General features: G+C 43.2%; 1 protein-coding gene and 1 pseudogene across 16 annotated transcripts in view; one reads left to right on the forward strand and one right to left on the reverse strand.

Annotated features, from left to right (window-relative positions):
• CEP112 (centrosomal protein 112) overlaps positions 1–23,573 on the forward strand; it is a 416,468-nt gene that overhangs the window by 372,371 nt on the left and 20,524 nt on the right. The gene's annotated exons all lie outside the window — the stretch shown is intronic.
• On the reverse strand, positions 11,613–12,736 carry LOC309850730 (hsc70-interacting protein pseudogene; annotated as a pseudogene). Its single transcript has one exon. The product of its transcript is annotated as a hsc70-interacting protein pseudogene (transcript).

Below are 23,573 nucleotides of genomic sequence, written 5' to 3' on the forward strand. Positions count from 1 at the left end.
GACCTCGTGGGAAGAGTAAACACTGATGGGCGGCTAAGAGGGCAATTTTTTTTCATCTTTGCAGGTGCTTACAAACAGGATCCGAGATAGGGGTTTGCACAAAATGGCAAATGTGAGCATCTAGTAGACGCTGAGTATTAGTGCTCAATGACTTGACTTGACCTCGTAGAACTCCTTCCTACTCTCTCATCTATGTCCCTTGTAACGTACCTGCCATGTATTTATGTGTAGGTCACGTCTTACATCACAGGCATAAGCATGCATGTCTGTGCACATACGTGGACCTGCGTGAATTGCCTAGAGTCTAACGTACAGTTGGTAGCAGGATCACAGCATAAGACGGTACCAGGATAGACCGTTTAATAATAACTACACTTGATCAAAGGCCCGAAGGTTGCAGACACTGTCGGAGACACGTTACACATGGTGGTTCCTTTGTCACAGGGCCAGGACTGCTGCCCCATTTCATGGAGGGCACACAGAACCCGGAGAGGCTGAGTAACTGGTCAGGCTCACACAGCTGGTGAACAGTAGAGGTGGATTTGAACCCAGATGGGTCAGAATTCTGAAGCCTTCCTCCGGCTAGTGGCCTACGGTTGCAGATCCCCGTGGCTCAGTAGCAAATGCCACTTACTGGCCAGGGGCTGAGCACAGCAGAGGGCAAAGGCACCCAAAGCCGAGCCTATCTGGCAACAGGCCATGATGGCTCCCTAGACCTCGGACACCGCAGTGTCATGTTCAGGTGCGGCCCGCACAGGCCTGCACGCTGCACAAGGGCTGCTGAGCTCACCCTCCGTCTCGGATGCTCGAAACTGGGAGGAGACCAGCTGCTTAAAAGCTGGAAACGGGGCTCCCTCCTGGGGCTCCTCCGATTCGTGATAAAATATGACTTAAGGTAAAACTTTGTTGACGTCACTCCAATTCATGGCAAATCTTCACACAGAAAATTCTGTAATGTATTGAGAGTAGGGAAATTAAGAAATCCCAAATGAACAATAGGGAAGGATTCAGGGGCCATTTTTTGTCTTTTTTTTTTTTTTGCTTCTTTTTGATCATCAAAGTTGCTTTCATCTCTGTAGTGACAATGGCTTTTTAGACTATTTCTTGCGCTAATTCCTGATATCTTCTGTTAGGGCTACAGTTTACCAAAGAAATGTCAGGAAATACCCATGGGTAAAACTGAGTATTTCGTAATCATCGCAACCATAAAACGTTGAATTCTTTCCACAAGATCCTAGGGTGTGGCTAGGATTCGATGCCAATTGTTTCAACAAAACTGAAGAGCAAATAATGAGCATGTAATAAATCCTATTCCTCTATCATTCACTTAATTTAACTTCGGTTTTATCTAAATTTGACCTATGGCCTCCTTTCAACTTGTGACACTCATGGAAATAGTCAAAAATAATTACAAATATCACCATGGACATTCTGTAGGGTCTCCTTATAGATGAGCTTACTTAGAATACTTCAGATGTTGAAATTGTGTCAGGTTTTCTTCTTTTGCATCTGTCAAAGCAACTGCAGGACCAGTAGCCGGCCTGACATCAGCCTATCAAATAATCAAAACAGCTTCTTGGAACTTTCTTCTCTTTCTTTTCGACCAAATAGTATTATCCTGATACTCATTGCACAAAGAATCAAAATTGAGACTGGCAGAATTACAAAGGACAATTTCCTGGCCTTCCTTTTTTAACTTGCTTACTTAAAAAAAAAAAAAAAAAGTTTCTGTTTTTCATTTAAGAAAAATTCCTGTGTTTTGAGTCTATAAAAACAAAAAATGAATGAGGCATTTTAAAAGTTATGTTTTTAATTACAAACAAAAAGCTGCTTCTCATCAGGTCTTGATGGGCGGTATTCTTGCCGCCCGCCCCTTGCCTGCATGCCAGCATCTCTCCCCTCACCACGGGGGCCTCCGTCAGCGGAGCCACCAAAGAGGTGTTGTTCACCCGTAGTTCCAAAGGGTTAATTTGCTCTAATGCACTTTCGTGATAACACAAATAAAATGAGAAAAATACTCAGTTTCTAAGTCAGCCCTATAGAAGCACATGTCCTATAATCCACAAATAACAAAGTAATTTTAAAATCACCTTGATCTTTTTCCATACCAGGAGTTAATAATTTCAAATTCTAGATTAGATCGAGCAAGAATCCCATAGGTGCAGCAAGGCGGGGGGGCTTTCAGAGCTCTGAGCAAACTTCCTCATTGTACAAGGAAAATGAAGTCATCCGAGGGGCGCCTGGGTGGCTCAATGGGTTAAAGCCTCTGCCTTCAGCTCAGGTCATGATCCTAGGGTCCTGGGATCGAGCCCTGCATTGGGCTCTCTGCTCGGTAGGGAGCCTGCTTCCTTCTCTCTCTCTGCCTATCTCTGCCTACTTGTGATCTCGGTCTGTCAAATAAACTAAAAAAAAAAAAAAAAAAAAAAAAAGAAAAGAAAATGAAGTCATCCAAAAAGGAAATGAATCCCTAACATGGTAGCAGTGGACCTGGAGTAGGACTTCTCCTACCCATGCGCTAGGTGGGCAGCTCACTCCCAGGCAACTGCTTTCCATTATATTGAGCCCTCTGTAAAATGAATAAATGTCATGTATCTCTTAGGTTCAGATATGTATAATACCAAATCTCATTCATGGGAGGAAACAAGATTTCATTGTTTGCAATGAGACTAAGTAATTTGCTAGCCCTGGCCAAGATAATTTGGTCTAATAAGTTACAGAAAAGAGAGGAAGAAAAATAACAGTCTAACATTTTACTTGATATTTTTAACACTATATAAAGGCACCAGACAATGTCAGATAATAACATACATGGGACAAAACCCCTCCTTTGAACTGAGTACCTTAAGTTTTGAAAGTATGAATAGCTTTGATGACATTGGTCACATTGGTCATGCAGTTTCTCAGAAGATGATTTTAAATAAGTTAGTGAGAAAAAAATAATACCTTCAAGATCTAGTAAATAAAGTATAATGCTGTGCATTTCACTCGCAGGGTCATACCTTTTTTTTTTTTTGCACATTTCATTCTTTTGATAGGCATATTGTGCTGGGCAGCGATAGGTGCTGAGAAGACACAGATGAGTAAGTCATAGTCCTTGTCCTCAAGGAGCTTACAGTCGAGTACAGCAGAGAACATATGTGTAAAAGGGACTCCAGGCATGGAATTTAAAGGAGGTTCTTTTTCTTCCGACTAGCATAGAGGTCCGGGCTCACAGGATGCAGAGAGAACACACACATTGGTACTGCCATACATCTTCCCCAAGGGGAAGGGATGGAAAGCTCTCTAGCTGGTAAAAGGGTAGGGTCCACCTCCCCAGGCAGAGCTCGGAGCTTGCAGGCAAGCAGTGGTTTCAGAATCCTTCGGCCTTCAAGGGAACCAGGTCCTTGCTGAGTAGTGGTCGGGGCGGGGGAGAGCAGTGCTGCCGCCAGCTGTTACGCCTGGGTGCCTACCTCATTGTGTTGCCTGGGACTCCCCCTGGAGATCCTGTCTGATTTGATGGCTAACATTGTGGGGCAGCCAGCTGGTTTAGCTCCTTGTCATATCTGGTGTGCCTAGGCCCGAAGGGTCTGGTCTATACTGACAGAAGTAACTCGTAAACTGTCTTAAAATATCGAGCAAAGGCAGCCTACTAAATGGGAAAGGCTATTTGCAAGTGATATATCATGTAATGGCTGACATCCAAAATAGATGAAGAAGTTACACGACTCAACACCAAAATAACCCAAGCCACCCGATTAAAAAATCGGGCAGAGGACCTGAATAGACATATCTCCGAAGAAGACATCCAGATGGCCGTCAGACACATGAAAAGATGCTCAAGAGCACTCGTTGTCAGGGACATGCAAATCAGACCACACTGAGATATCACCTCACACCTGTCAGAATGGCTAGAAGCAAAAGGACAAGAAATAACAAGTGTGCGAGGATGTGGAGAGAGGAACCTTCGTGCACCGTTGGTGGCAATGCCAACTGGTGCGGCCACTCCAGAGAACAGTGTGGAGGTTCCTCAAAAAATAAAAAAATAGAATTACCATAGGATGCAGTAACTCTGCTTCTGGGTATTTACCTAAAGAAAACCAAAATATCAACTTGGAAAGATAAATGCCCCCTGTGTTTATTCCAGCATTATTTACAACAGCCAAGATATGGGAGCAACCTAAGTGTCCATCAGTAGAACAGATAAGGAAAATGTGGCATATATATATGTGTGTGAGAGAGAGTGTGTGTGTGAGAAAAGGAGAGAGAAATTGGAAAATAAGTGAAATTTATATAAACAGGATATATAAAATGGAATAAATACTCTCTATATATGATTACACACAGTAGAATATTACGCAGCCATAAAAAGTGACAGGATCATGCCATCTTTAACAACAATGGATGAACCTAGAGGGTGTTATGCTGAGTGAAGGAAGACTGAGAAAGACAAATACCATATGATTTCACTCATGTGGGTTCTAAAAAAAAACATGAATAAACAAAAAGCAAACAAAGACAACAAAGATATGTCTATTCAGGTCCTCTGCCCGATTTTTTAATCGGGTGGCTTGGGTTATTTTGGTGTTGAGTCGTGTAAGTTCTTCATATATTTTGGATGTCAGCCATTACATGATATATCACTTGCAAATGAATAAACAAAATCAGAGCTATGACAGAGAACAAACTGATGGTTGCCGGAGGGGAGAGGTATGAGACAGATGGGCAAAATGGGTGCGGGCAGGGGTTGGGGAGGGAGATACCAGCTTCCAGTTATGGAATGAATAAGTCCTGGGCATGAAAGGCACAGCCTGAGTCGTATAGTAAATGATACTATGGAGGCATAGTATGGTAACAGACGGTAGCTGCACTTGTGGGGAGCGGAGCGTAAGGTATAAATTTGTCAAGTCACTATCTTGTACACCTGAAACTAATGGAACATTGTGTGTCAGCTATACTCAAGAAATTGGAAAATTACTAAAACGTGCAAACACTAAATCAATAATGTAATATATATTACATATAATATACATGCACATATATGCTGGATATAAAATCCAGTCACACTTAACATCTCAATCTCAGCTTTGTAGCAGCTCACTTTATATTTAATTGAACTAGCCACATCAGTTAATTTAGGAGAGAATCTAGTGAACACGTGATTGTGTCTGAGGTGGGAACAAAGGTTGTCCCAGAGACCCCTACCAAGACACAGGGAGGAGGAGGAGGAGAGGCATCAAGGACGCGTGTGATCCAGCAGGGAAGCCCTACTGCTTCCAAGTCGATCTTGTCGCTACTGGTCACGCGCTCTTGGGCAAGTCACGTAACCTTTCTGGATACCAAGTTCATAAAATGTCGGTAATCATACTTTCCCACAGGATTGATGTGAGCATCAAAACAAGATAATGTGTGAGAAATACTTCAAAAAGCATAAAACATAATGCAGATGAAATGTGTGTCATTGTAGTTGCTCATAAAATACAAGGGGACATGTGAGCGAGGCCTTAGCAGGAAGGAAAGACATCTGGAACAGACCGAGGGAAGCCGTGAAGCAGAACAGGCACAAAAGGCTTGGGGAATAGTGACTAATATCGGGTCAGAGAATAGCATCATCAGTGACGAGGAGAATCAGAGCAGAGAGCTAGCTGGGTTCATTTCATCCATGCAAAAAAAAAAAAGAGAGAGAGAGAGAGAACAAACCTGGTTTATTACCTGTTCTTTACCAAGCAGAGTGTGTTAGGAGCATTGGTGACCAATCTGGCCTGGAGTGCTAAGGAAATCACTCACTGGTCAGAAAGCAGTTGTCCGCCATTGAGAGTTTTTGCCCTTTAACTGGGTAGTGCTCTAGGATTGCATTTATACTTTAGAAAGATTATTCTGGCAGCAGAAGATGAGATGAACAAGGGATGAAAAGAGATGAATTCAGAGGGTATAGCACTGAAATTCTCACAAGTCACAATTCATGAGTCACAAGAGACCAGGAGGGCTCGAACTTGATCTTGTCAAAGGGAGTAGAAAGAAAGGAGGAGCTGGGGAGACTCACTTGAAATTCACAGAACACAGAGATTCAGAGGGCAGGAGAAAAGCACAATACCACGTCTTTGAATTGAAAGGCTGACGAATAGTGTATTGTCCACAAGATGTTGAGTCCGAGAGGCTACCTGCAGGACGTTCGTTTGGAGATATGTAATAGAAAACCTGAACTAGAACTCAAGAAGGAATGGAGGCATGTCTGGATCCTCTTGATGGGGGAACCTAGCAAAGCCCAAAGGATGCAGGGGATACAGAGAGGCAGGCGACGAGAGGCCCGCGGGTAGATGCGTGGACAAGAAAAGGTAGCGGAGGATCCAAAGAGGGTTTTAGAGGATGACTGGTCAAGGAGAGAAGAGCAGAGCCAGAGGAATTTAATGTCATAAAAGCAAAAAAGAGTTCCCCACTAGACTTTCAGCTCCTTGAGGGTGATGGCCCTATGTAACAACTCAAGGCACCTCCCGGTGCTTGTTGTCACACTGAATTGCTCAGTAAAGTCCTTGCTGCCCTGAATCTCATCCTCAAAACTCTCCTGCCCACTCCAATGCCCCTCTTTCATCTGTGCTCTTTGAACACTTTCTGTGAAACTCTGTTAAAGGTTTTCCCATCACACTCTCTTAGTGTATGTTTGCTCTTGGCGGATGGGCCCCTGAGTTGAGACTCTATCATATTCATTCTTATAACTCAGCATTCGGCCCTGTGCTGGGCCCATGTGGCACCCGGTGAATTCTTGGAAGGAAGACAGGAAGGAAAGAGGCAGGGCGTAACAGCACCGTCTCCTACAAGGAGTCTGAGAATGAAGAATTCCAGAAGCCACTGAACTTTGAACTACAGATCATTTACGTTGCACCCCCTAACTATATGCGAAGTAGACTTTTTCTGAACATATTCTTGTCTAGGCTTAGAATAAATATTATATTCCTGTATAATTGTCCTCTGCGGCGAGTGGGATCATTGAGCGTTCTCCAGTCTTATGTCATGGCTTATCTGGGGCTCTCAGAACGGTTCGTAGGTTGGAGAAAGCAGAATGCCAACACCCTACCCACTACCCACTTTCCTCTTTTTTTCTCAGTCATTTTTTTCCACCTTTATTGAGGTATAATTGACAAATAAAATTGTATATATATTTAAAACAAACATAAGACAATGTGATGATATGATATACGTTGTGAAATGATTGCCACAATTAAGTTAATTAACACTTCCATCACCTCACCTACGTACTGCAGTGTGTGTTGTGGCGAGAATGCTTAAGATCTACTCTTGGCAAATTTCAAGGAGACAACGCAGCCTTATTAACGACCATCACCTCGCGGTACGCTAGATCCCAGAAGTAGCTTAACAACTGCAAGTCTTCACCCTTTACCCAACATCTCCACATGCCCCCCACTCCCCAGCCTCCGGCATCACAACCTTCCACTCTGTGTCCATGAGTTCGCCTTTTTTCCGTCTTTTTAAAATTCCACAGAGGGGGCGCCTGGGTGGCTCAGTGGGTTAAGCCGCTGCCTTCGGCCCAGGTCATGATCTCAGGGTCCTGGGATCGAGTCCCGCATCGGGCTCTCTGCTCAGCAGGGAGCCTGCTTCCCTTCCTCTCTCTCTGCCTGCCTCTCCATCTACTTGTGATTTCTCTCTGTCAAATAAATAAATAAAATCTTAAAAAAAAAAAAATTCCACAGAGGGGTGAGAGCCTCTGAGCTCTCTGCATTATTTCTCTCAGCCTGCTGTTCTCTGGGCAGCAGTGTGACACCCTTGGTGTCTCGAAGGCCATGCAGCCCAGCTTTCTGCTCCTCTCTAAACCAGGGCCACAAGAAGCCCTCAGAAGGACAAAGCAGGAGAGATAAACACGAGCCAAGCCCTTTATTTTCTCTGCAGATAAACTTAGCATTCGGCAGCTTCCTTCCCAGGTTCCTGGGTTTAAGAATAAAATTGGAGGGGCGCCTGGGTGGCTCAGTGGGTTAAGCCACTGCCTTCAGCTCAGGTCATGATCTCAGGGTCCTGGGATCGAGTCCCGCATTGGACCTCTCTGCTCAGCAGGGATCCTGCTTCCCTCTCTCTCTCTTTCTCTGGCTGCCTCTCTGTCTACTTGTGATTTCTCTCTGTCAAATTAATAAATAAAATCTTTAAAAAAAAAAAAAGAATAAAATTGGATCCCTTTAGTATCGGTGGCTTTGGGGTCCCGTTACCCATCTCTGGCAGTCTTAGCTGCTTCTCCCTGGTCCACACTTACGATGCTCACAATTTGTATTCCCAAAGACTTAATTTGCCTCCTACAAAGCCCAGTGATCTATGGGGGAGTAGCATGGATCTTTGGGGGAAGCAACATCAATATCTTTAAAGTTTCCATTGGGTAGCACTCTTTGCCTTTAAACCACCTCAGTCATCCGGAGTAACTAACAAATCCGTAGAGACACGGGCAGCCCTACAGAGGAAGACGCTGCGTAGACAGAAAATCAATGAGGCAATAATCGTGACAATTGTTAAGAGGAAGAATTGGTCTTTTGCAGATTTCCAAGCCTTTAATTTCTGTTTTCCATAATGGATTTTAAAACTTCACAGCCGTAGCTGCTGTTGGCTAACTCATCTGCAGTGGAATCTATTTAAAAGTACTAACAGCTCAAAACTATGTTTTATCCCAAAGCACATTATGAAAACAGGAATAATAATTGCAACAGAAATAAAATTCAAAGACTTTTATTGACTTTTCATGTTTAATGGTTATTATTCTGGCTTGTTTCGAGTAATTTTAATAACCACAGTTTATTTACAAAATTCAGACTAATTCTTTTGTTCCCATGCCAACAAAATACATTTGTTCCCAGACAGCTGGTATGATGCATCATTCTAAAATTTGTGTTGTTATGAGGGACAGAACCACATTTAATTTTGGCCACATCTTATTCTCAATGAGCGTTTATTTGAATACTTGTCTCTATTTTCTGAAAAACACTTGAAGCACAGTGTCAGGGACATGAGTATTTTCGTTAACATATACATCGCCTCAAAATTTTCCTTATAAATCAGTTCTCGTAGAATTCTAGCAGATTTTCAGGGCAAAGCAAGTCAACACTTGTACACAAAACCTCTACTACAGACTGTGCCCGATGATCACAATGCTGTTGTTAGAGGAGAACTTAAGGCAGCTCTTCTGGGATGAATGTGCTCTGCATTTCATCTTGGCTTTCTTGAGATTCCCTTTGTTTTTAACTTCACTGGGCTGGTTGTGGGAGAGAGGGAGATGAGGTGTGTTTTTAATCCTGTGTAAATCCAAATGTCAGCAAAGAACCCACTGCATCATTGCAAGTGTTTTTCCATAAAGCATTCTCTACATTGTTGGAGTGGCTCTTTGTCCGTGCAGCGAACTCTGGGGGACGGTGGGGACAGGGGTGAGAGTCACAAATGAACTGCACGGACGGGGCTCTGATCTCGAGCTGCTGGCTTCAAAGCCTCGCTGTGTCTCCCTGGGCCTGGGTCTCATCTTGCACTCCCGTAATGAAGTAATGTCATAATACATTCTTACTTCTTGTGGTTTGATTTTTTTTTTTTAAGGTACTTTTGGCTGGAATTTTAGTGGTTTTTTTTTAATTGTTTTTTTTTTTAATTCCAAAAATGATTTACTCCAAATCAGTCGATTGTGGAGACATTGAAAACCCAAGAATAAAAGCTCAAAACCAACTTTTCTTCTATGCCACCTTTTTAAATTGGGGGACAAGGAGCATGATGACAGGCATTAACCTGGGTAATGGAATACAGTCTCCCAGGAAGAGAGAAAGGAGGATATATCCCTGAGCAGTGTCCTCTCAAGGCTGAGTTTTCTGGCAGCTGCTAAGCCCTGATTTCATGGAACTGAGCGAACAGCTGGAAAGAGGAAGTCAAAGAAGAGAGAAACACAGAGATGGTAAAAGAGCGTGAGGGTGAGTCAGCACGGTGGCAGGGAGAAACATTTGATGACTACTTTCTGTGCCTGTCCCGCTCAGAAAACTTACCACATATTCTGAGCTAACATTTACTTAGAAATTCCTGTTCTGCGCTCGTCCAGCCAGAAAAGATCTCCTTCCTGTTGAAAGGGGCTATTTTGAGGTAGAAGCGATTGAAATTGTTTATTGTCAAATAAATGACAGAGCCCAGGTATTTTAGAGGCCTCAGATGTGTATCAGTTTAAACGAGAAATAAGGAAAGAAAGGTGATATTTTTACACAAAGGAAAAATCAGAAATTTAAAAGGCCCTTTGAACATACTTTACATGAAGGTAACCTTTTGGATTTCTATACAGAATTCGAGGACAGTTCCAACTGAAAAAAATTTTGTCATAAAATGTTCAAGTGCAAAGAATGACTTCTTGAATCACATGGAGAAATTAGAACTAGTAAAGAATAGAGTGTCATTGGCATAATTAAAATTGTATGAAACGTGACACCTGTTTTGAAGCAGACAGCCTAATAAGCGTATAGAGTTGATGTGGAAATCTTGTCCGCTGGGAGCTTCTGTTATCATAATAAAGGAAATCATCATTTAAAGATCCATTTTTGGTTTTGTATGTGAGATTTACACTCAGGTTTACTGAGAAGTGGCAAGAAGTAGGAGTAGAAAGCCCTCTGATAGGAGATTTTTCCAATTTTAATTAAGGAGTAGGGGAGGGTTTGGCCTGTGTTAGCCAGAACAGACTTAGGTGGGGGGCTCTTCCCGGCTCAGATGGGTAGCAAGGCATGGTAGAGAAGAAAGGGCTCAGACGTCATGCTTACGTACACTTGGTTCTTTCAGCAGCAGCAGAAAGGATCTGACAGGCAGCGCCTCAGGCCTGGCCCCCCACTATAGAACCAGAACAACAATTTATCTTGTTTTTCTGCCCTTCTGCTTTAAGATGTTTTTTGCATGAATGCCCATGCAGAAAGAATGGGGAAAAATTGGAAACCTCGACCAAATGATTCCACATGCTTCATTTGGCTCAGAAGATTTTGAGGTTTTGCCTGAGTTGGTAAACAGAGGAAGGTAACTGAGAGGGTAAATCAGAACGTGCCATGGTAACTAAATGACAACCCAGGGTGAACTCTCTAAACTCCTAAGTGGTACATTCAACATTTCAATTCAATACAACAAAGACCTCCTGAGTACTTACTCTATATCAGGTTCTTTATTGGCCTTGATAGACATCAACGAGCAAAGAAAAATCCTTGTTCTTGTGAGGCTTACATTTTAGTGATAGATTCTTCATAGCCTTTTGCATTTCTATATAAATTTTAGACTCGACTTGTCAATTTCTAATGTCTCCCAGTCCATGAACATAGTATATTCCTCTGCTTTATTTAAGCATTCTGTAATTTTTTTATTGTTTTATGTAGAGACATCTTACACATCTTATGTTAAATTTATTCCTATTTATTTTACATATTATGATGCTGTCTGAAATGGTATTACTTTTAAAGTTTTATTTTCTCACCATTGGTTCCCGGCATATAGAAATAAAGCTGACTTTTGTGTAGTTTCCCTTAATCATTTTAAGAAAGTTTCTTTCTACTCATACAAAGATTTTTTTTTTCACTTTAAAATTTAAATAGGTACTTCTTTTTTTTTTTTTTTTTTCCTTTAGCAAGGGCTTTGTCAGAAGGGCATTATGCTTGACCTCCAAATTTGGCTGACAATTTACTGATGAGATTCATAACCTTTGGGTTGCCCTGATATTTTGACATATTTGCTGGGTTCTGGGCCACATCCTGGAAGGCCACCATAACTTCTGGATCCTGCATGGCTGCAAGAACTTCCGGATCACTAAGAAGTTCATTGAGCCCAGGCATTCCTGCCATCCCAGGCATCCCCCCTGCCATTCCAGGCATTCCTCTAGGAAAATTACCAGGCATTCCCCCAGGAAAGCCACCTGCGAAAGAGCCATACTGAGCTCCTGATTGTGTCTGGCTTCTTCCTCCCTCTGGGCTCTCTCGTGTTCTTCCCGAGCCTTCTTAACCCTTTCTATTCTTTCTTTGATCTCTCGCTCTTCACGTTTTCGCTCGTATTTTCTCCGATGTTCAGCAATTTTCTGGGCCCTCGGTTGAACTTCTTTCAGCTTCGCACTAGCATCTTCATCATAATCCAGCTTGCAAGCAAGGGCAAGATCATGTGCTGCTTCTTCCCAATGGCCCAGAAGTCTATGTGCTTTCCCGCGCCACTTATAAGGCTGAGCTGAATCAGGATTTATTTCAATAGCTCTGTCACAGTCTCGAATGGCAGCATTTGGCTTCTGTAATTTGATGAAGACACTGGCTCTCTTGGCATACAGAATGGCCAAGCGAGGATTTAGTTTGATGGCATCTGTGAACAAGTCAATGGCTTTCTGTAGTTCACCATCATTTAGGGCATCAATGGCAGCCACTTTTTTATCATTTGCCTGATCCATCATTTCCTCAGTTATCTCTGCATTTTCATCTCCCATTTCTTGAGGGGCATCGGTATCTGGTTCAATCACACCTTCATTGTCAATTTCTAGATCACTCTCCTCACTTGATGGTTCATCTGTCTTTATGTTTTCCTCCACCTTCTTACTATCTGGTTTTTCTTCCTTGATACTGTCTTCTGATTTAGTTTTATGAGTGGCAGGTGGTATTTTACCCCCCATGCTCTCCACCCACTCCCGCAGGAAACGCATTTCCTCGGTGTGCAGAACGCTCGGATCCTGCTTATACATTTTCACGAAAGCCCGAAGCTCACTCACTTTGCGGGGGTCCATGGTCCAGAGGCAGTGGCAGGTGGCAGGCGCGGCTGGGGTTGCGACCCAATTCCAGGTGCGGGTACTAGCTCAGCGTGATCGTGTAGAAGGGGGCCTAAATAGGTACTTCTTAAATGACCTTTTCTCCATTCTTTGAGGTAGTCATATGAATTTTGCCCTTCATTCTGCTTATGCAGTGAACTTCATAGATTAGTTTTCTAATATTGAATCATCGGTGTTGAGTTTCTAGAATTAGCCCTTTTTGATCATGATGACTTACCCCTTTCTATCTTTTGCTGGATTTTGTTTGCCAATATTTTGTTTAGGATTTTCACATCTGTGAAAATCTATGAATGAGATTAGCCTTTACTTTTCTTTTATTATAATGTTCTTACTAGATTTTGGTATCAAAGTTTGCTGTCCTCATAAAACAAATTGGAATGTCCTTTCTTTATCTGTTTCCTGAAAGAGTTTGTCTAAAACTGAAATTATTTCGTCTTTAAAATGGTAGATGAAGCCATTGGGACTTAGACTTTTCTTTGTTGGAACATTTTCAGTTATCATATATATACTTTCTTTAGTGGTTATAGTATCAGATTTTCTTTTTTTTTTTTTAAGGTTTTATTTATTTATTAGAGAGAGTAAGAGAGTGCATGAGAGGGGAGAAGGTCAGAGGAAGAAGCAGACTCCCCACAGAGCTGGGAGCCCAATGTGGGACTCAATCCCATGATTCTGGAATCATGACCTGAGCCAAAGGTAGTGTCTAACCAACTGAGCCACCCAGGCGCCCAGATTTTCTATTTTCTTTTTTTTTTATTTTTTTTTTTTACAGATTTTTTTTTTTTTTAAGATTTTATTATTTATTTGACAGACAGAGGTCACAAGTAGGCAGAGAAGCAGGCAGAGAGAGAAGAAGGGAAGCAGGCTTCGCTGCGGAGCAGAGAGCCCGATGTGGGGCTCGATCCCAGGACCCTGGGATCATGACCTGAGCTGAAGGCAAAGGCTTTAACCCACTGAGCCACCCAGGCGCCCCTAGATTTTCTATTTTCTATTTTAATGTCTGCCTCACTCTCTGTCCTCTTTTTGAGACTATAATTTTATGTATGTTAGACCTTCTAACTTTGTTCCCTATTTCTGTATTTATTCTGAGTATTTTTTTAATCCAACTTCTAGTTTCTTTCCTTAACTGAGTTTAATCTGCTGTTAAACCCATTCTTAATTTTGAGAATCCATTCTTAATTTTGGTTATTGTATTTTCCAGAGCTAGAATTTCTACTTAGTTTATTTTTAGCTTTCTGTCCTGTGCTGAAGTTTCACAACTGTTTTTTCTTATTTTGTTGAACATATTTATCTCAGTTCTTTTAAAGTCAAAGTCTGATCATCATTATGTGGAATTCACATGGAATTTTTTTTATTGCCCTTGTTTCTCTTGGCTTTGGGTCATATTGTCTTGCTTTCTTGTGAGCCTGACTATTTTTGATTGAATGCCAGATATTTTATAGAGAACTTCATAGAAATAATTCGAGGCCTACCTAGAATGATGAGAATTTCCTCCAGAGAGAATTTACATTTGCTTCTCGGTAGGCAGGTGGCGGCGCTTGCTGTCCTGAATAACCTTAATCCATTTTCAGGGATTGAGATGATTTGAAGCTAGTTTTAGAGAGGGCTAGTCTATTTCCAATTCACTCCTTCTCATAGGGTGTGAAATCCACCCAAAGCATGAGATTTTACCAGGCGCTCCTGTTTAGTGAGACCTGGGCTGCAGCTTGTGTCTCTGGGACTTTTATTTTTTTGTGAAGCTGTTAAAAGATCTGTTCAGCTTCTGAGCCTCTTACCAACCATTCTAGAGTTGGCAAAGGCACTACATAAAAATGTCCCAAATGCCAGATGTACAAGCTCTCTTAATATCTATCATTTCCAGGATCTTGGTCCTACAATTCTTCCCTTCCTTGTTAGTTCCCTAATACTCTGAACCAGACTTTGAAGAGAATTATGTAAAGTGTCCATTACTAGAAGTGGAAATCCAGGATTTGCATTTCTGTGAGTTTCTTCATCACACTCATTGCTAATTTGTTCTATCAGTTTGTTTTATTAATTGGACCTGAAGAAATTAATTTTCTTACATATTCTGTATCTTAGTGGTGTGATAAGTTTGCAGATCCTTTCAGTTGCTTCTCCTATAATTTTATACTCAATATTTTAATTATTTGAGAATATTATTTTTTATTTCTTCTTTATGGTTTCTAAGTTTGCCTAGGAAGGTCTTCCCTACCCTAAGATTATAAACTATATCTTCTTTGTAAATGTAGATAAAGTTACTAATCACTGACTTCAAAATAAGGGGGTAAGCCTAATCTAAACCCATGACCACTTAAGGGCAGAGAACTTTCTCCAGCTGGAGATGTGACAGAAGGGAAGGTCAGGGAGAATTGTAGTGTGAGAGCGATCCGGTACACCGGTGCTGATTGAAATCGGAGGGGGCGATATAAGGTGGCCTTCGGGGGCTGGGAGAGGCTCTCAGCTGACCGCCAGCAAGGCAGTGGGACATCAGCTCTTACGGCTGCAAGGACCTGAATTAGGCCCCAAACCTGAGCTCAGAAACAAATGCTCCCCCAGAGCTTCCAGATGAGAGTCTAGGCTAGCCAACACCGTGATTTTGGCCTTGTGATACCAGAACAGAAGAAGCAGCTGGGCCTCTTCAGACTTATGACCTGATAAAATTGGGAGATAAGGGATTTGCATTCTTTCAAGCTGCTAAATTTATGGTAATTTGTTAGAACAACAGTAGAAAGCTAATGCCGGGATCATACCTTATGTTTTTATATTTTATTTCCAAATAGATAGCCAGTTATTGATAGCCTTTACTGACGGAGATATCCCTCCCCTGCTTATTTGAAATGCTACCTTGGTCGAGAATCAGATTTTCCATATATGCACAAATCTGCCTGGGCCTTTGTATTCTTTCCTAGTCATCCATCCACTCGTCATTTTTATGGTGTTTAAGAACATGAAGTCTGGGGGACGCCTGGGTGGCTCAGTGGGTTAAGCCTCTGCCTTCAGCTCGGGTCATGATCTCAGGGTCCTGGGATCAAGCCCTGCATGGGGCTCTCTCTGCTCAGCAGGGAGCCTGCTTCCTCCTCTCTCTCTCTCTGCCTGCCTCTCTGCCTACTTGTGATCTCTGTCTGTCAAATAAATAAATAAAATCTTTAAAAAAAAAAAAAAAGAAAAGAACATGAAGTCTGGAACCACAGTGCCCAGATTCAAATCCAACCCTGCTACTTCGACTTACTTGCCCTGGGACTTCAAGCAACTTACCTTGCTTTTTTTTTTCTTTTTTGTCTTGAAAATGGGTTAATAATAGTACCACCTTGTAAAATCAATGTGAGAATCATCCATTATTATCGGTTATTACAAGTAACATCTTTAGAAAAGCACCAGTAGGTAGTACCTTTGAGCTCTAGGGAAAGATTCCCCTCGCAATCTCTTTTTGGAATTGCCCGAGTCATTCTTAAGCATTTACACTTTCATGTGAATCTCAGAATAATCTTGCCAACCTCTGTTTTGTAAAATCTCAGATTGGTTGGTTGGAACTGCACTGAGGTTATGAGTTACTCTGGGCAGAGTGAATGTCTTTGTGATATTGAGTTCACCTCTTCAGAAATGTCACATCTCTTCACATTCCATTCTGTCTTTTGTGTCTTTCAGCACACTTGGAATGTATCTTTTTATGGATGTTCATCTCTTACTAAATTTATTCCCAGGTATATTATGGCATTGTCCCCCCTTGGTGGGTTTTCCCCATATAGTCTCTAAAAAGTCATGACTTATGTTGAGGAAAGTGCTTCATATGTTTGGTTTGTCTCTATCCAGCCAGCCAGAACTCTTCCCAACCTTAATTCTATTGAATCTTCCAGTGATTTCTTTAAGAAAACTCAGGTACGTTTTCAGTTAATTTCTTACATTGATCTAAGGAGACAATTACATTGTTCCTTAACAGATAATGCTGTGTCTTCCTTTCCATCTTTCATCTGTATTTGATTTTGTTATTGCCCCAGGGGAGGCCTCAAGTTCAGTGTCGAGGAGCAGCCCTGTCAGAATGCATCCCTGTCTTTTACGTGTTTTTAACGAGAATGCTTCTTGCATTCTGCAAGTGTTTTGGTTTCTGAGGGTTTCTGTGATACTCTGTGGGGTTGAGACATACCACCTTCATTATGATTAGTTATGTCCATGTTTTGTCTTACCACCAGGCTCCTTTAAGAGCCAAGTATATATTAGAGTATATATTAGTATATATTAGAGTATCAGTATATATTAGAGTAGGAATACACACACACACACACTCGTGTGTATATATATATACATCTACCTAGATCATGTTTCTGTGCACGTGTGTGTGTAAGAGACATCTGCCTCCTAGTCAGCTTCAGCACAGAGAAAACAGAGTTTATCTCCAGTTGTACAGGGAACCCTCAGCAATTAGACCGATACACAGAGAGCCTTAGAGCCCTCCTGCTGACCTGTGCCGCCATCCGCCACCAGTGACTTCTCAGCCCACTCTTATTACACCAATGGGGTCTCTGACACACCACGCAAGACCCTCATCTCTAAGGTGTAGAATCCCCCTAATGGGGTCAGAGGGTACGTCTCCCCTTACTGCATATACACGCTCCCTCCCAACTCCCCCTTCTGGATACCTTCAGGGGCTGTCAGGGGCAGGTTTCTGTGAAGTCACTCTGTGGTCTGACCTTCAGATTCCCGGCTCATTGACTACTGTTTTCCTATTTGCCACCTGCTTACAGTATTTCCCTTTGCAACCAGCTGCATACTATTTGTTTTCCTCCTCCCCCCGCAGCCAAACAACCTCAAAGGACATCTGAGAAACGCGTTTCCTTTTAGAAACAGTAGTAGACATATCTTTCTAGATGTTAATATATCTTATCTAATATTTTCTTTACTTCTTCATAATAGTAAGTTATTCTTTCAAGGACAGTAACATGAGTTAACTCCCCAGTCATTTACATCGGGCTTAATCTGGGTACCTGCCCCTCAACCACACCACAGCATCCCCCCAGCGCTTGGCACAGAGTTGTTATGCAGCCGCTTGATCTGTGAATATCTGAATAACACATTCCATACGTTTTTGGACTGAGCTGGCTGACTCTCTGATTTATGATTTTGAAGTAGTGTCAACCTAGTTTTCATTAATCCTTGAAACTGTTAAATTCTGGCTTATGCCTATGTTGACCTTTTTAATGAAGTTTGCATATGTAAAAATTATGTTAGTTCACTGCTGCCCGTCCTACTCCTTTGTGAGCTGTGACATTTAGGAGCAGCTAAGTCTGGGCAAAAGCAAGATGAGGGGGAAGCCTGAAGTTTGCATCATGTGTTGTAAAGTTGGCACTTTTTGGTATTTGGTTTTTAAAAAGGTGACAGACAATGATGAAAGGGTCTGCATTTGTGTGTACAAAGATGTTGCCAGGAAATAGAAAGTTTCCTGAGAATTTAAATTATGAGTTTTTAAAATTCCAGCTGAGCTGTAACGGTACACAGCATCAGGACCCAAATAGTGAGTTGACTTGCTTATTAGGCGAACCTAGATGTGAGATCTGTGGTGCTGTATCAGGGTATATTAAGAGCATATTTTTAAAATGATAGAACACAAGAGTTTCAGACCCTCTTCTAAGCATCAATAAACCTCAAAGAAGAGATGCCTCACTGATGGGAGAAACAGGCTTTTTTAAACAGGAGATGAAGCCTATTCATTCAGCAAATATTTATTGAGCACCTACTATGGGCCAGGCACCGTCAGCCTGGAATGTATGATGAGTGAGAGGAGCTTTCCTGGAAGAAGCTCTTGGAAGAGATCTCTTCTCATGGAAGAGATTCTTGAAGTTAACCTGTATTGCCCTGTTGACCCAGCGTATTCTCGATTTTTCTGCCCCTTTTTAGACTTCCCTCACAATCTCTTCTAACGACTTCTGGTCTTTGATGGTTGCCCTTTTTGTAGGTAACCTCTGCTTTCTGGTTTTTCTGACTTCTCAGCGCTATACATTCTGTCTTCCTTGGGGAGATCATCTATCCCCAGGGGCTCCAGCACTCATTTATTACAGTGATTTCCGAATTTCTAGTTGTAGGTGCACCTCTTTGTCAAACTCAAGCCTGCATATCTATCCATGGGGACACAGGCACCTTAGTCTGGCATATCAGACCCTTGGGTCTAAAGCCAGCGTCTTTAGAATAAAAACTCCTTGCTGCTAAGTCTCGGTTTTATAGTCGATCTAACAGCTGGGGCTCAGTCATCTTCAGGAGGGATGAAAACTGAATCATTAGTCATAGGCAGTACAAATAGAGTTTGTCTTAATACAGAGCAGTCAAGCTAGTGGTATGATTTCAGTGAAGACGGGGAAGGGCCAGCTGCCCCTTTCCCAAAAAATGTTTCCTCTCCTGACTTGATGAAAACTGAAATTATGGGGCCACAATTTCAAGTCGCAGAGACCAGATTTTATTTTTCAATTAGAGACATACTAGGGCAAGATATCCCTCAAAACAGTCACCCATCACCACTCTTACCAAAAGACATTTGGCAAGGAGAAAGTGGTGAGAAAATGTGAAAATATTGGGCACCAGAACAGGATGGGGGAGGAGGACAAGATTCTGTGTGCGGACAGAGCGCTAGTTTCGCATGGTGTTGGCCCAGGAGTCAGGCAGAGCCTGTCTGGTGATGGGGTAGTGAGGGGCGCCCTTGCTGGGCTGAGCTCCGGCTGTTGTACGCATGTGTTGAATCACTGTATTGTACTCCGGGTGCTAATACTGCCCTGTATGTTAACTAACTGGAATTGAAATAAAAACTTAACAAAAAAAAAAAAGAAGAAGAAGAAGAAGAAAAGAAAAGAAAAAGAGCCTTTGCAAACCTGTTGTGGCCTAAAGGATGGTATGAACTCTTTCTGTGAATCAGTAGTGCTGCACTGAGAGAAGACAGACTACTCAAATTTTAGCAAAATGAGAGGAAAGAGGTGCCTGGGGGGCTCCGTTGGTTATGTGTCTGCCTTCAGCTCAGGTCACGATCCCAGCATCCTGGGATCGAGCCCTACATGGGGCTCTCAGCTCAGCAGGGAGTTTGCTTCTCTCTCTGCCCCTGCTCTCTCTCTCTCTCTCATAAATAAATAAAATCTTTTTAAAAAGAGGGGGGGGCTGGGAGAGAAAAGGAAACCCTTCTTCTTCCACCTGGGACAGGGGGGACACGGGTTTAACTCTGCGTTGCTGTGAGCGAGCACTGTGATTCCAGTCCAGCTTCTGTAATCCCAGGAACGTTGCTCCCCAAAAGCCACCTGCAGTCAGCTGGTTTTAGAACTTCCTCTGTCCGCATGGTTAAGAGTGATGTAGACCTTTAGGCCTTAACCACACGGGATTTTCCAGGTTGGGGGTCAGATTTAGGAAAACGAAACTACTAAAACTCAAGTCACTGGGGTAATAAGGTCTCTTTGTGTTGAAATGGGGTGACTGACCTAAGGATGGGGTGCTGGGCTTCGGGCCCCACCCTGAAGGGCGGGGGGGCTGCTGTGCCAAGACTTCCGGGTGGTGGCAGATGCTGGACTGACTGACCACCAGGCCGGACGGATTCTTCGATGTCTGCATTGTTGTGTGTTTCGTTCTTTGTGGTTGTCGCAGAAGTGAAGTTTACTCTCGGTGTACAAATAAGACAAGCTGGCCTTAGTGCTTTCCACTTTTGTCTGCCCTAATGTATGAAATACGAAATACACTTGTTCCTGGAATTAATTCTTACCCTAATTCCCATTGCTAAGTGCGAGTCTCTCTTGGACTCCTTTCAATGGGCCTTGTGTTTTTGCATAAAAGTCGGAATGTTTTTAAAATGCGTATCTGTGATATAATAAATGATAGAGGTGTTAAGAGAAAAGAATATAGGATTCTAGAGTTTGGGGGTTTGTTTGGGATTTTTTGTTGGTTTTGTCTGGTTGGCTTTTTTTTTTTTCCTTTCTAGTACATCAGAGTGGGACCACAGTTTAAGTCAATCCTATAACGGATGCCAACTCAGAAAATATGCTTTTATTGCCTTACCCCATTGCCCTGAAGTTGTGATTACTCTCCGTAAGTCCTTGGGCTTCTACATTTGGTTCCCTGGACATTTTCCCAAGCTTGTTCAACCATTAGCCTTCTGGACTTCTGGGTTTAAGTACTGTCAGATCAGATTTAAATCATGTGTTGAGGCTTGGTGGGTCCATCATTGTCCTCAATTTAAGAAGCATTATAGAGGTCACGACATTGCTACAAAGAAGGTGGCACTAATCCCTCACTTTATAAAAGGGAACGCTGTGGTATGCGTTACAGCAAACGCACCAGCCTCACCAGCACCAGGACCCGAGAGCCGGCAATGCAGTCATTTCTTCGGCTCTCGCTGTGTACTTCCAGGGATGGGTAGTACAAAACCAGATGTCAGGTCTTTTTCAAATACTCCTCTCTGACTTAGCATTAAATTTCCCTGAGACCAGATGCCAGTGTTTAAATAATATCCTGGAAGATCCAAAGAGAAGGAATTACTCATCGTGTTTCATTCATATAAAATCTGAAATAAAGGGGGAGAACAGTACAAAGAAACCAGAGTACCTTGACTACGTCTTGCCAGACTCTCGTAATGTGGAAAGAATATTGCCTTGCTTCGGAAAGCTCAGAAGTGAAGTGTCCTTTCTCTTTAATTACCGATCGAGCCTCCCATTACTGGTTATTAGTGCTTCTTAGTGAAGACAAAAGCAATTTCTCTCGGAGGCAGTTTGGTTCTGTTTTCAGGAGATTGGGCGGCACTGGCTTTAAAGCAACTTTGCCCTTAATCACGTCTACTTATTTTATCGACTTGACCTTGTTCTCTGAAATTATTGCTTTGAGGGTCTGCATCAATCGAGATCCACAGCAAATAACCGAACCCCTTGTCTCTGAATAGTTATTCTCCATGCTGCTCCCCAGGTGGGACCCACAGCCTAACGGAGCACAGGTGCCCTCAGGGCTTGAATTACAGCAAAGCCAGTCGTGGGCAGATCGTCAGCAGTATTGGCTGCCGGGTGTGTGGGTCTCTCGTGAGCTAGAAGCCATGTGGAAAAGGCCCACCACCCAGTGTACAACAGAGGCCAGCCAAAGGTTTGCCACCAATGGAGAAGGTCCACTGAGGTTAAATAGCATGAATGTGTAGTTGACCCTATCAAAATAGTGTGTGTGTGTGTGTGTGTGTGTGTGTGTGTGTGTGTGTGTGTTATTGTTGCTGACTTTCTGCAGCAGCAAAAGAGAGCTTCTGGCTGGGGAAAGCAGGTGGTGGGCATTTCCCAGAGCTGGGCTTTGGCCCGGAGAACCCAGTAACATCAGATGTTAGTGTGGAAAGTCTAGCTTAAGTCAGCCAGAGAGCCCACACAGGAACTAACTCACTGATTGGGAAAGTAGAGAGGCTTTGGGTAAGCAGAGTTGGAACACAGGTAACGGTGTGGGGGGTGGGCAGGGGCAAGGTAGTTGGAGGTGCAGAAGGGGGTGTGGGTCTTGGGGCAGAGGTCCAGAGCCCAAGGGTCCAGGCCGGTGAGTGTGGTGACTTTTAAATAGTGGCCCTCCTCACGCCATTGTTGCTGCTGATGGGTTGGGTCAGCTTGTTGGGTATCAAGTCAAGAGTCTTGTCAGAGAATCTCAGCCCCTGTCAAGTAATCCACTAGAAATAGCTGGTCGAAACTCACACTGGTCGAAACAGTAAGAATGCTTTGTTTCCTATAACTGAGAAGTGGTATTGGCTTCAAAGGAGGCTTAATCCAATTACTCGAATTATGTGACCAAAAGCCAATTCTCTCTCCATTTTTAGCTCTGTGTCCGCATTGCTGGCTCCATTGTCTGCAGGCTGTCCCCCTCGTGGTTGCAAGGTAGCTGCTAGCACTTCCCCGGCCTTTGTTTCCAGGTTCAAATCCACAGGAGAGAGAAAGTTCCCTTTCCACCAAAGCAGTCTTGGGCCTGGTTTCATTGGCCTCAAGCTCTAATTCTAGCAGCGGCCTGGGGCAGAGAAGGCAGAGGGGAAAGGCCATTCATGCAAACCAATGGGGTTAATGAAGCAAACCACCATTGCCTGGGGCCTAGGGCCACTGGGTCCTGAGTCCGCTAAAGAGAGAGAACTCCACTGTCTCCGGCCGCTGGACCTCAGTGGCTAATGTGCCTCCTGTCCTGACCTGCTTCGTCTCAGCAGCTCCTGGGGCTGGGCTTGCAAGTGAAAAGGCCCCGTGACTCAAGCAGAATGTGGCTGAAAATGATCTAGAATGCAGAAATGGTCATCATTCAAAGTGAGGTGTAGTCCCGGGACTCAAGCAGAATGTGGCTGAAAATGATCTAGAATGCAGAAATGGTCATCATTCAAAGTGAGGTGTAGTCCCGGGGTGCCTGAGGGGCTCGGTCGGTGAGGCATCTGACTCTTGATTTCAGCTCAGGTCATGATCTCAGGGTGCTGAGATTGAGCCCTGCACTGGGCTCCAAGCTGAGTGTGGAGTCTGCTTAGGTTTCTCTCTCTCCTCCTGCCCCTCCCACCCCTGCTTGCACTCTCTCTCTCTCTCTCAAAAAAAAAAAAAAAAAAGTAAAGTGGTATTATGGGCTGGATGTTGATGTCTCCCCCAAAATTCATAGGAAGGCCGCCAGATCCTGGCACGGTTGGCTCGCTGGCCTTGGACTTCTCAGCCTCCAGAAGCGAGAGAGGTAGATGCCTGTGGGGGGGCCACGCAGGTTGTGGAGTTGTGTCACAGCAGCCCAGCTGACCTAAGACCAGCGAGAACCAAGAGGCCAGAGGTGTGGAGATAGCCCTTCCGGGGGGACAGCCCTAACCGTGTCGGCAGGAAGAAGGAAGCCT

Source organism: Mustela nivalis (assembly GCF_964662115.1).
Source record: "Mustela nivalis genome assembly, chromosome: 17".
Taxonomy (NCBI): domain Eukaryota; kingdom Metazoa; phylum Chordata; class Mammalia; order Carnivora; family Mustelidae; genus Mustela; species Mustela nivalis.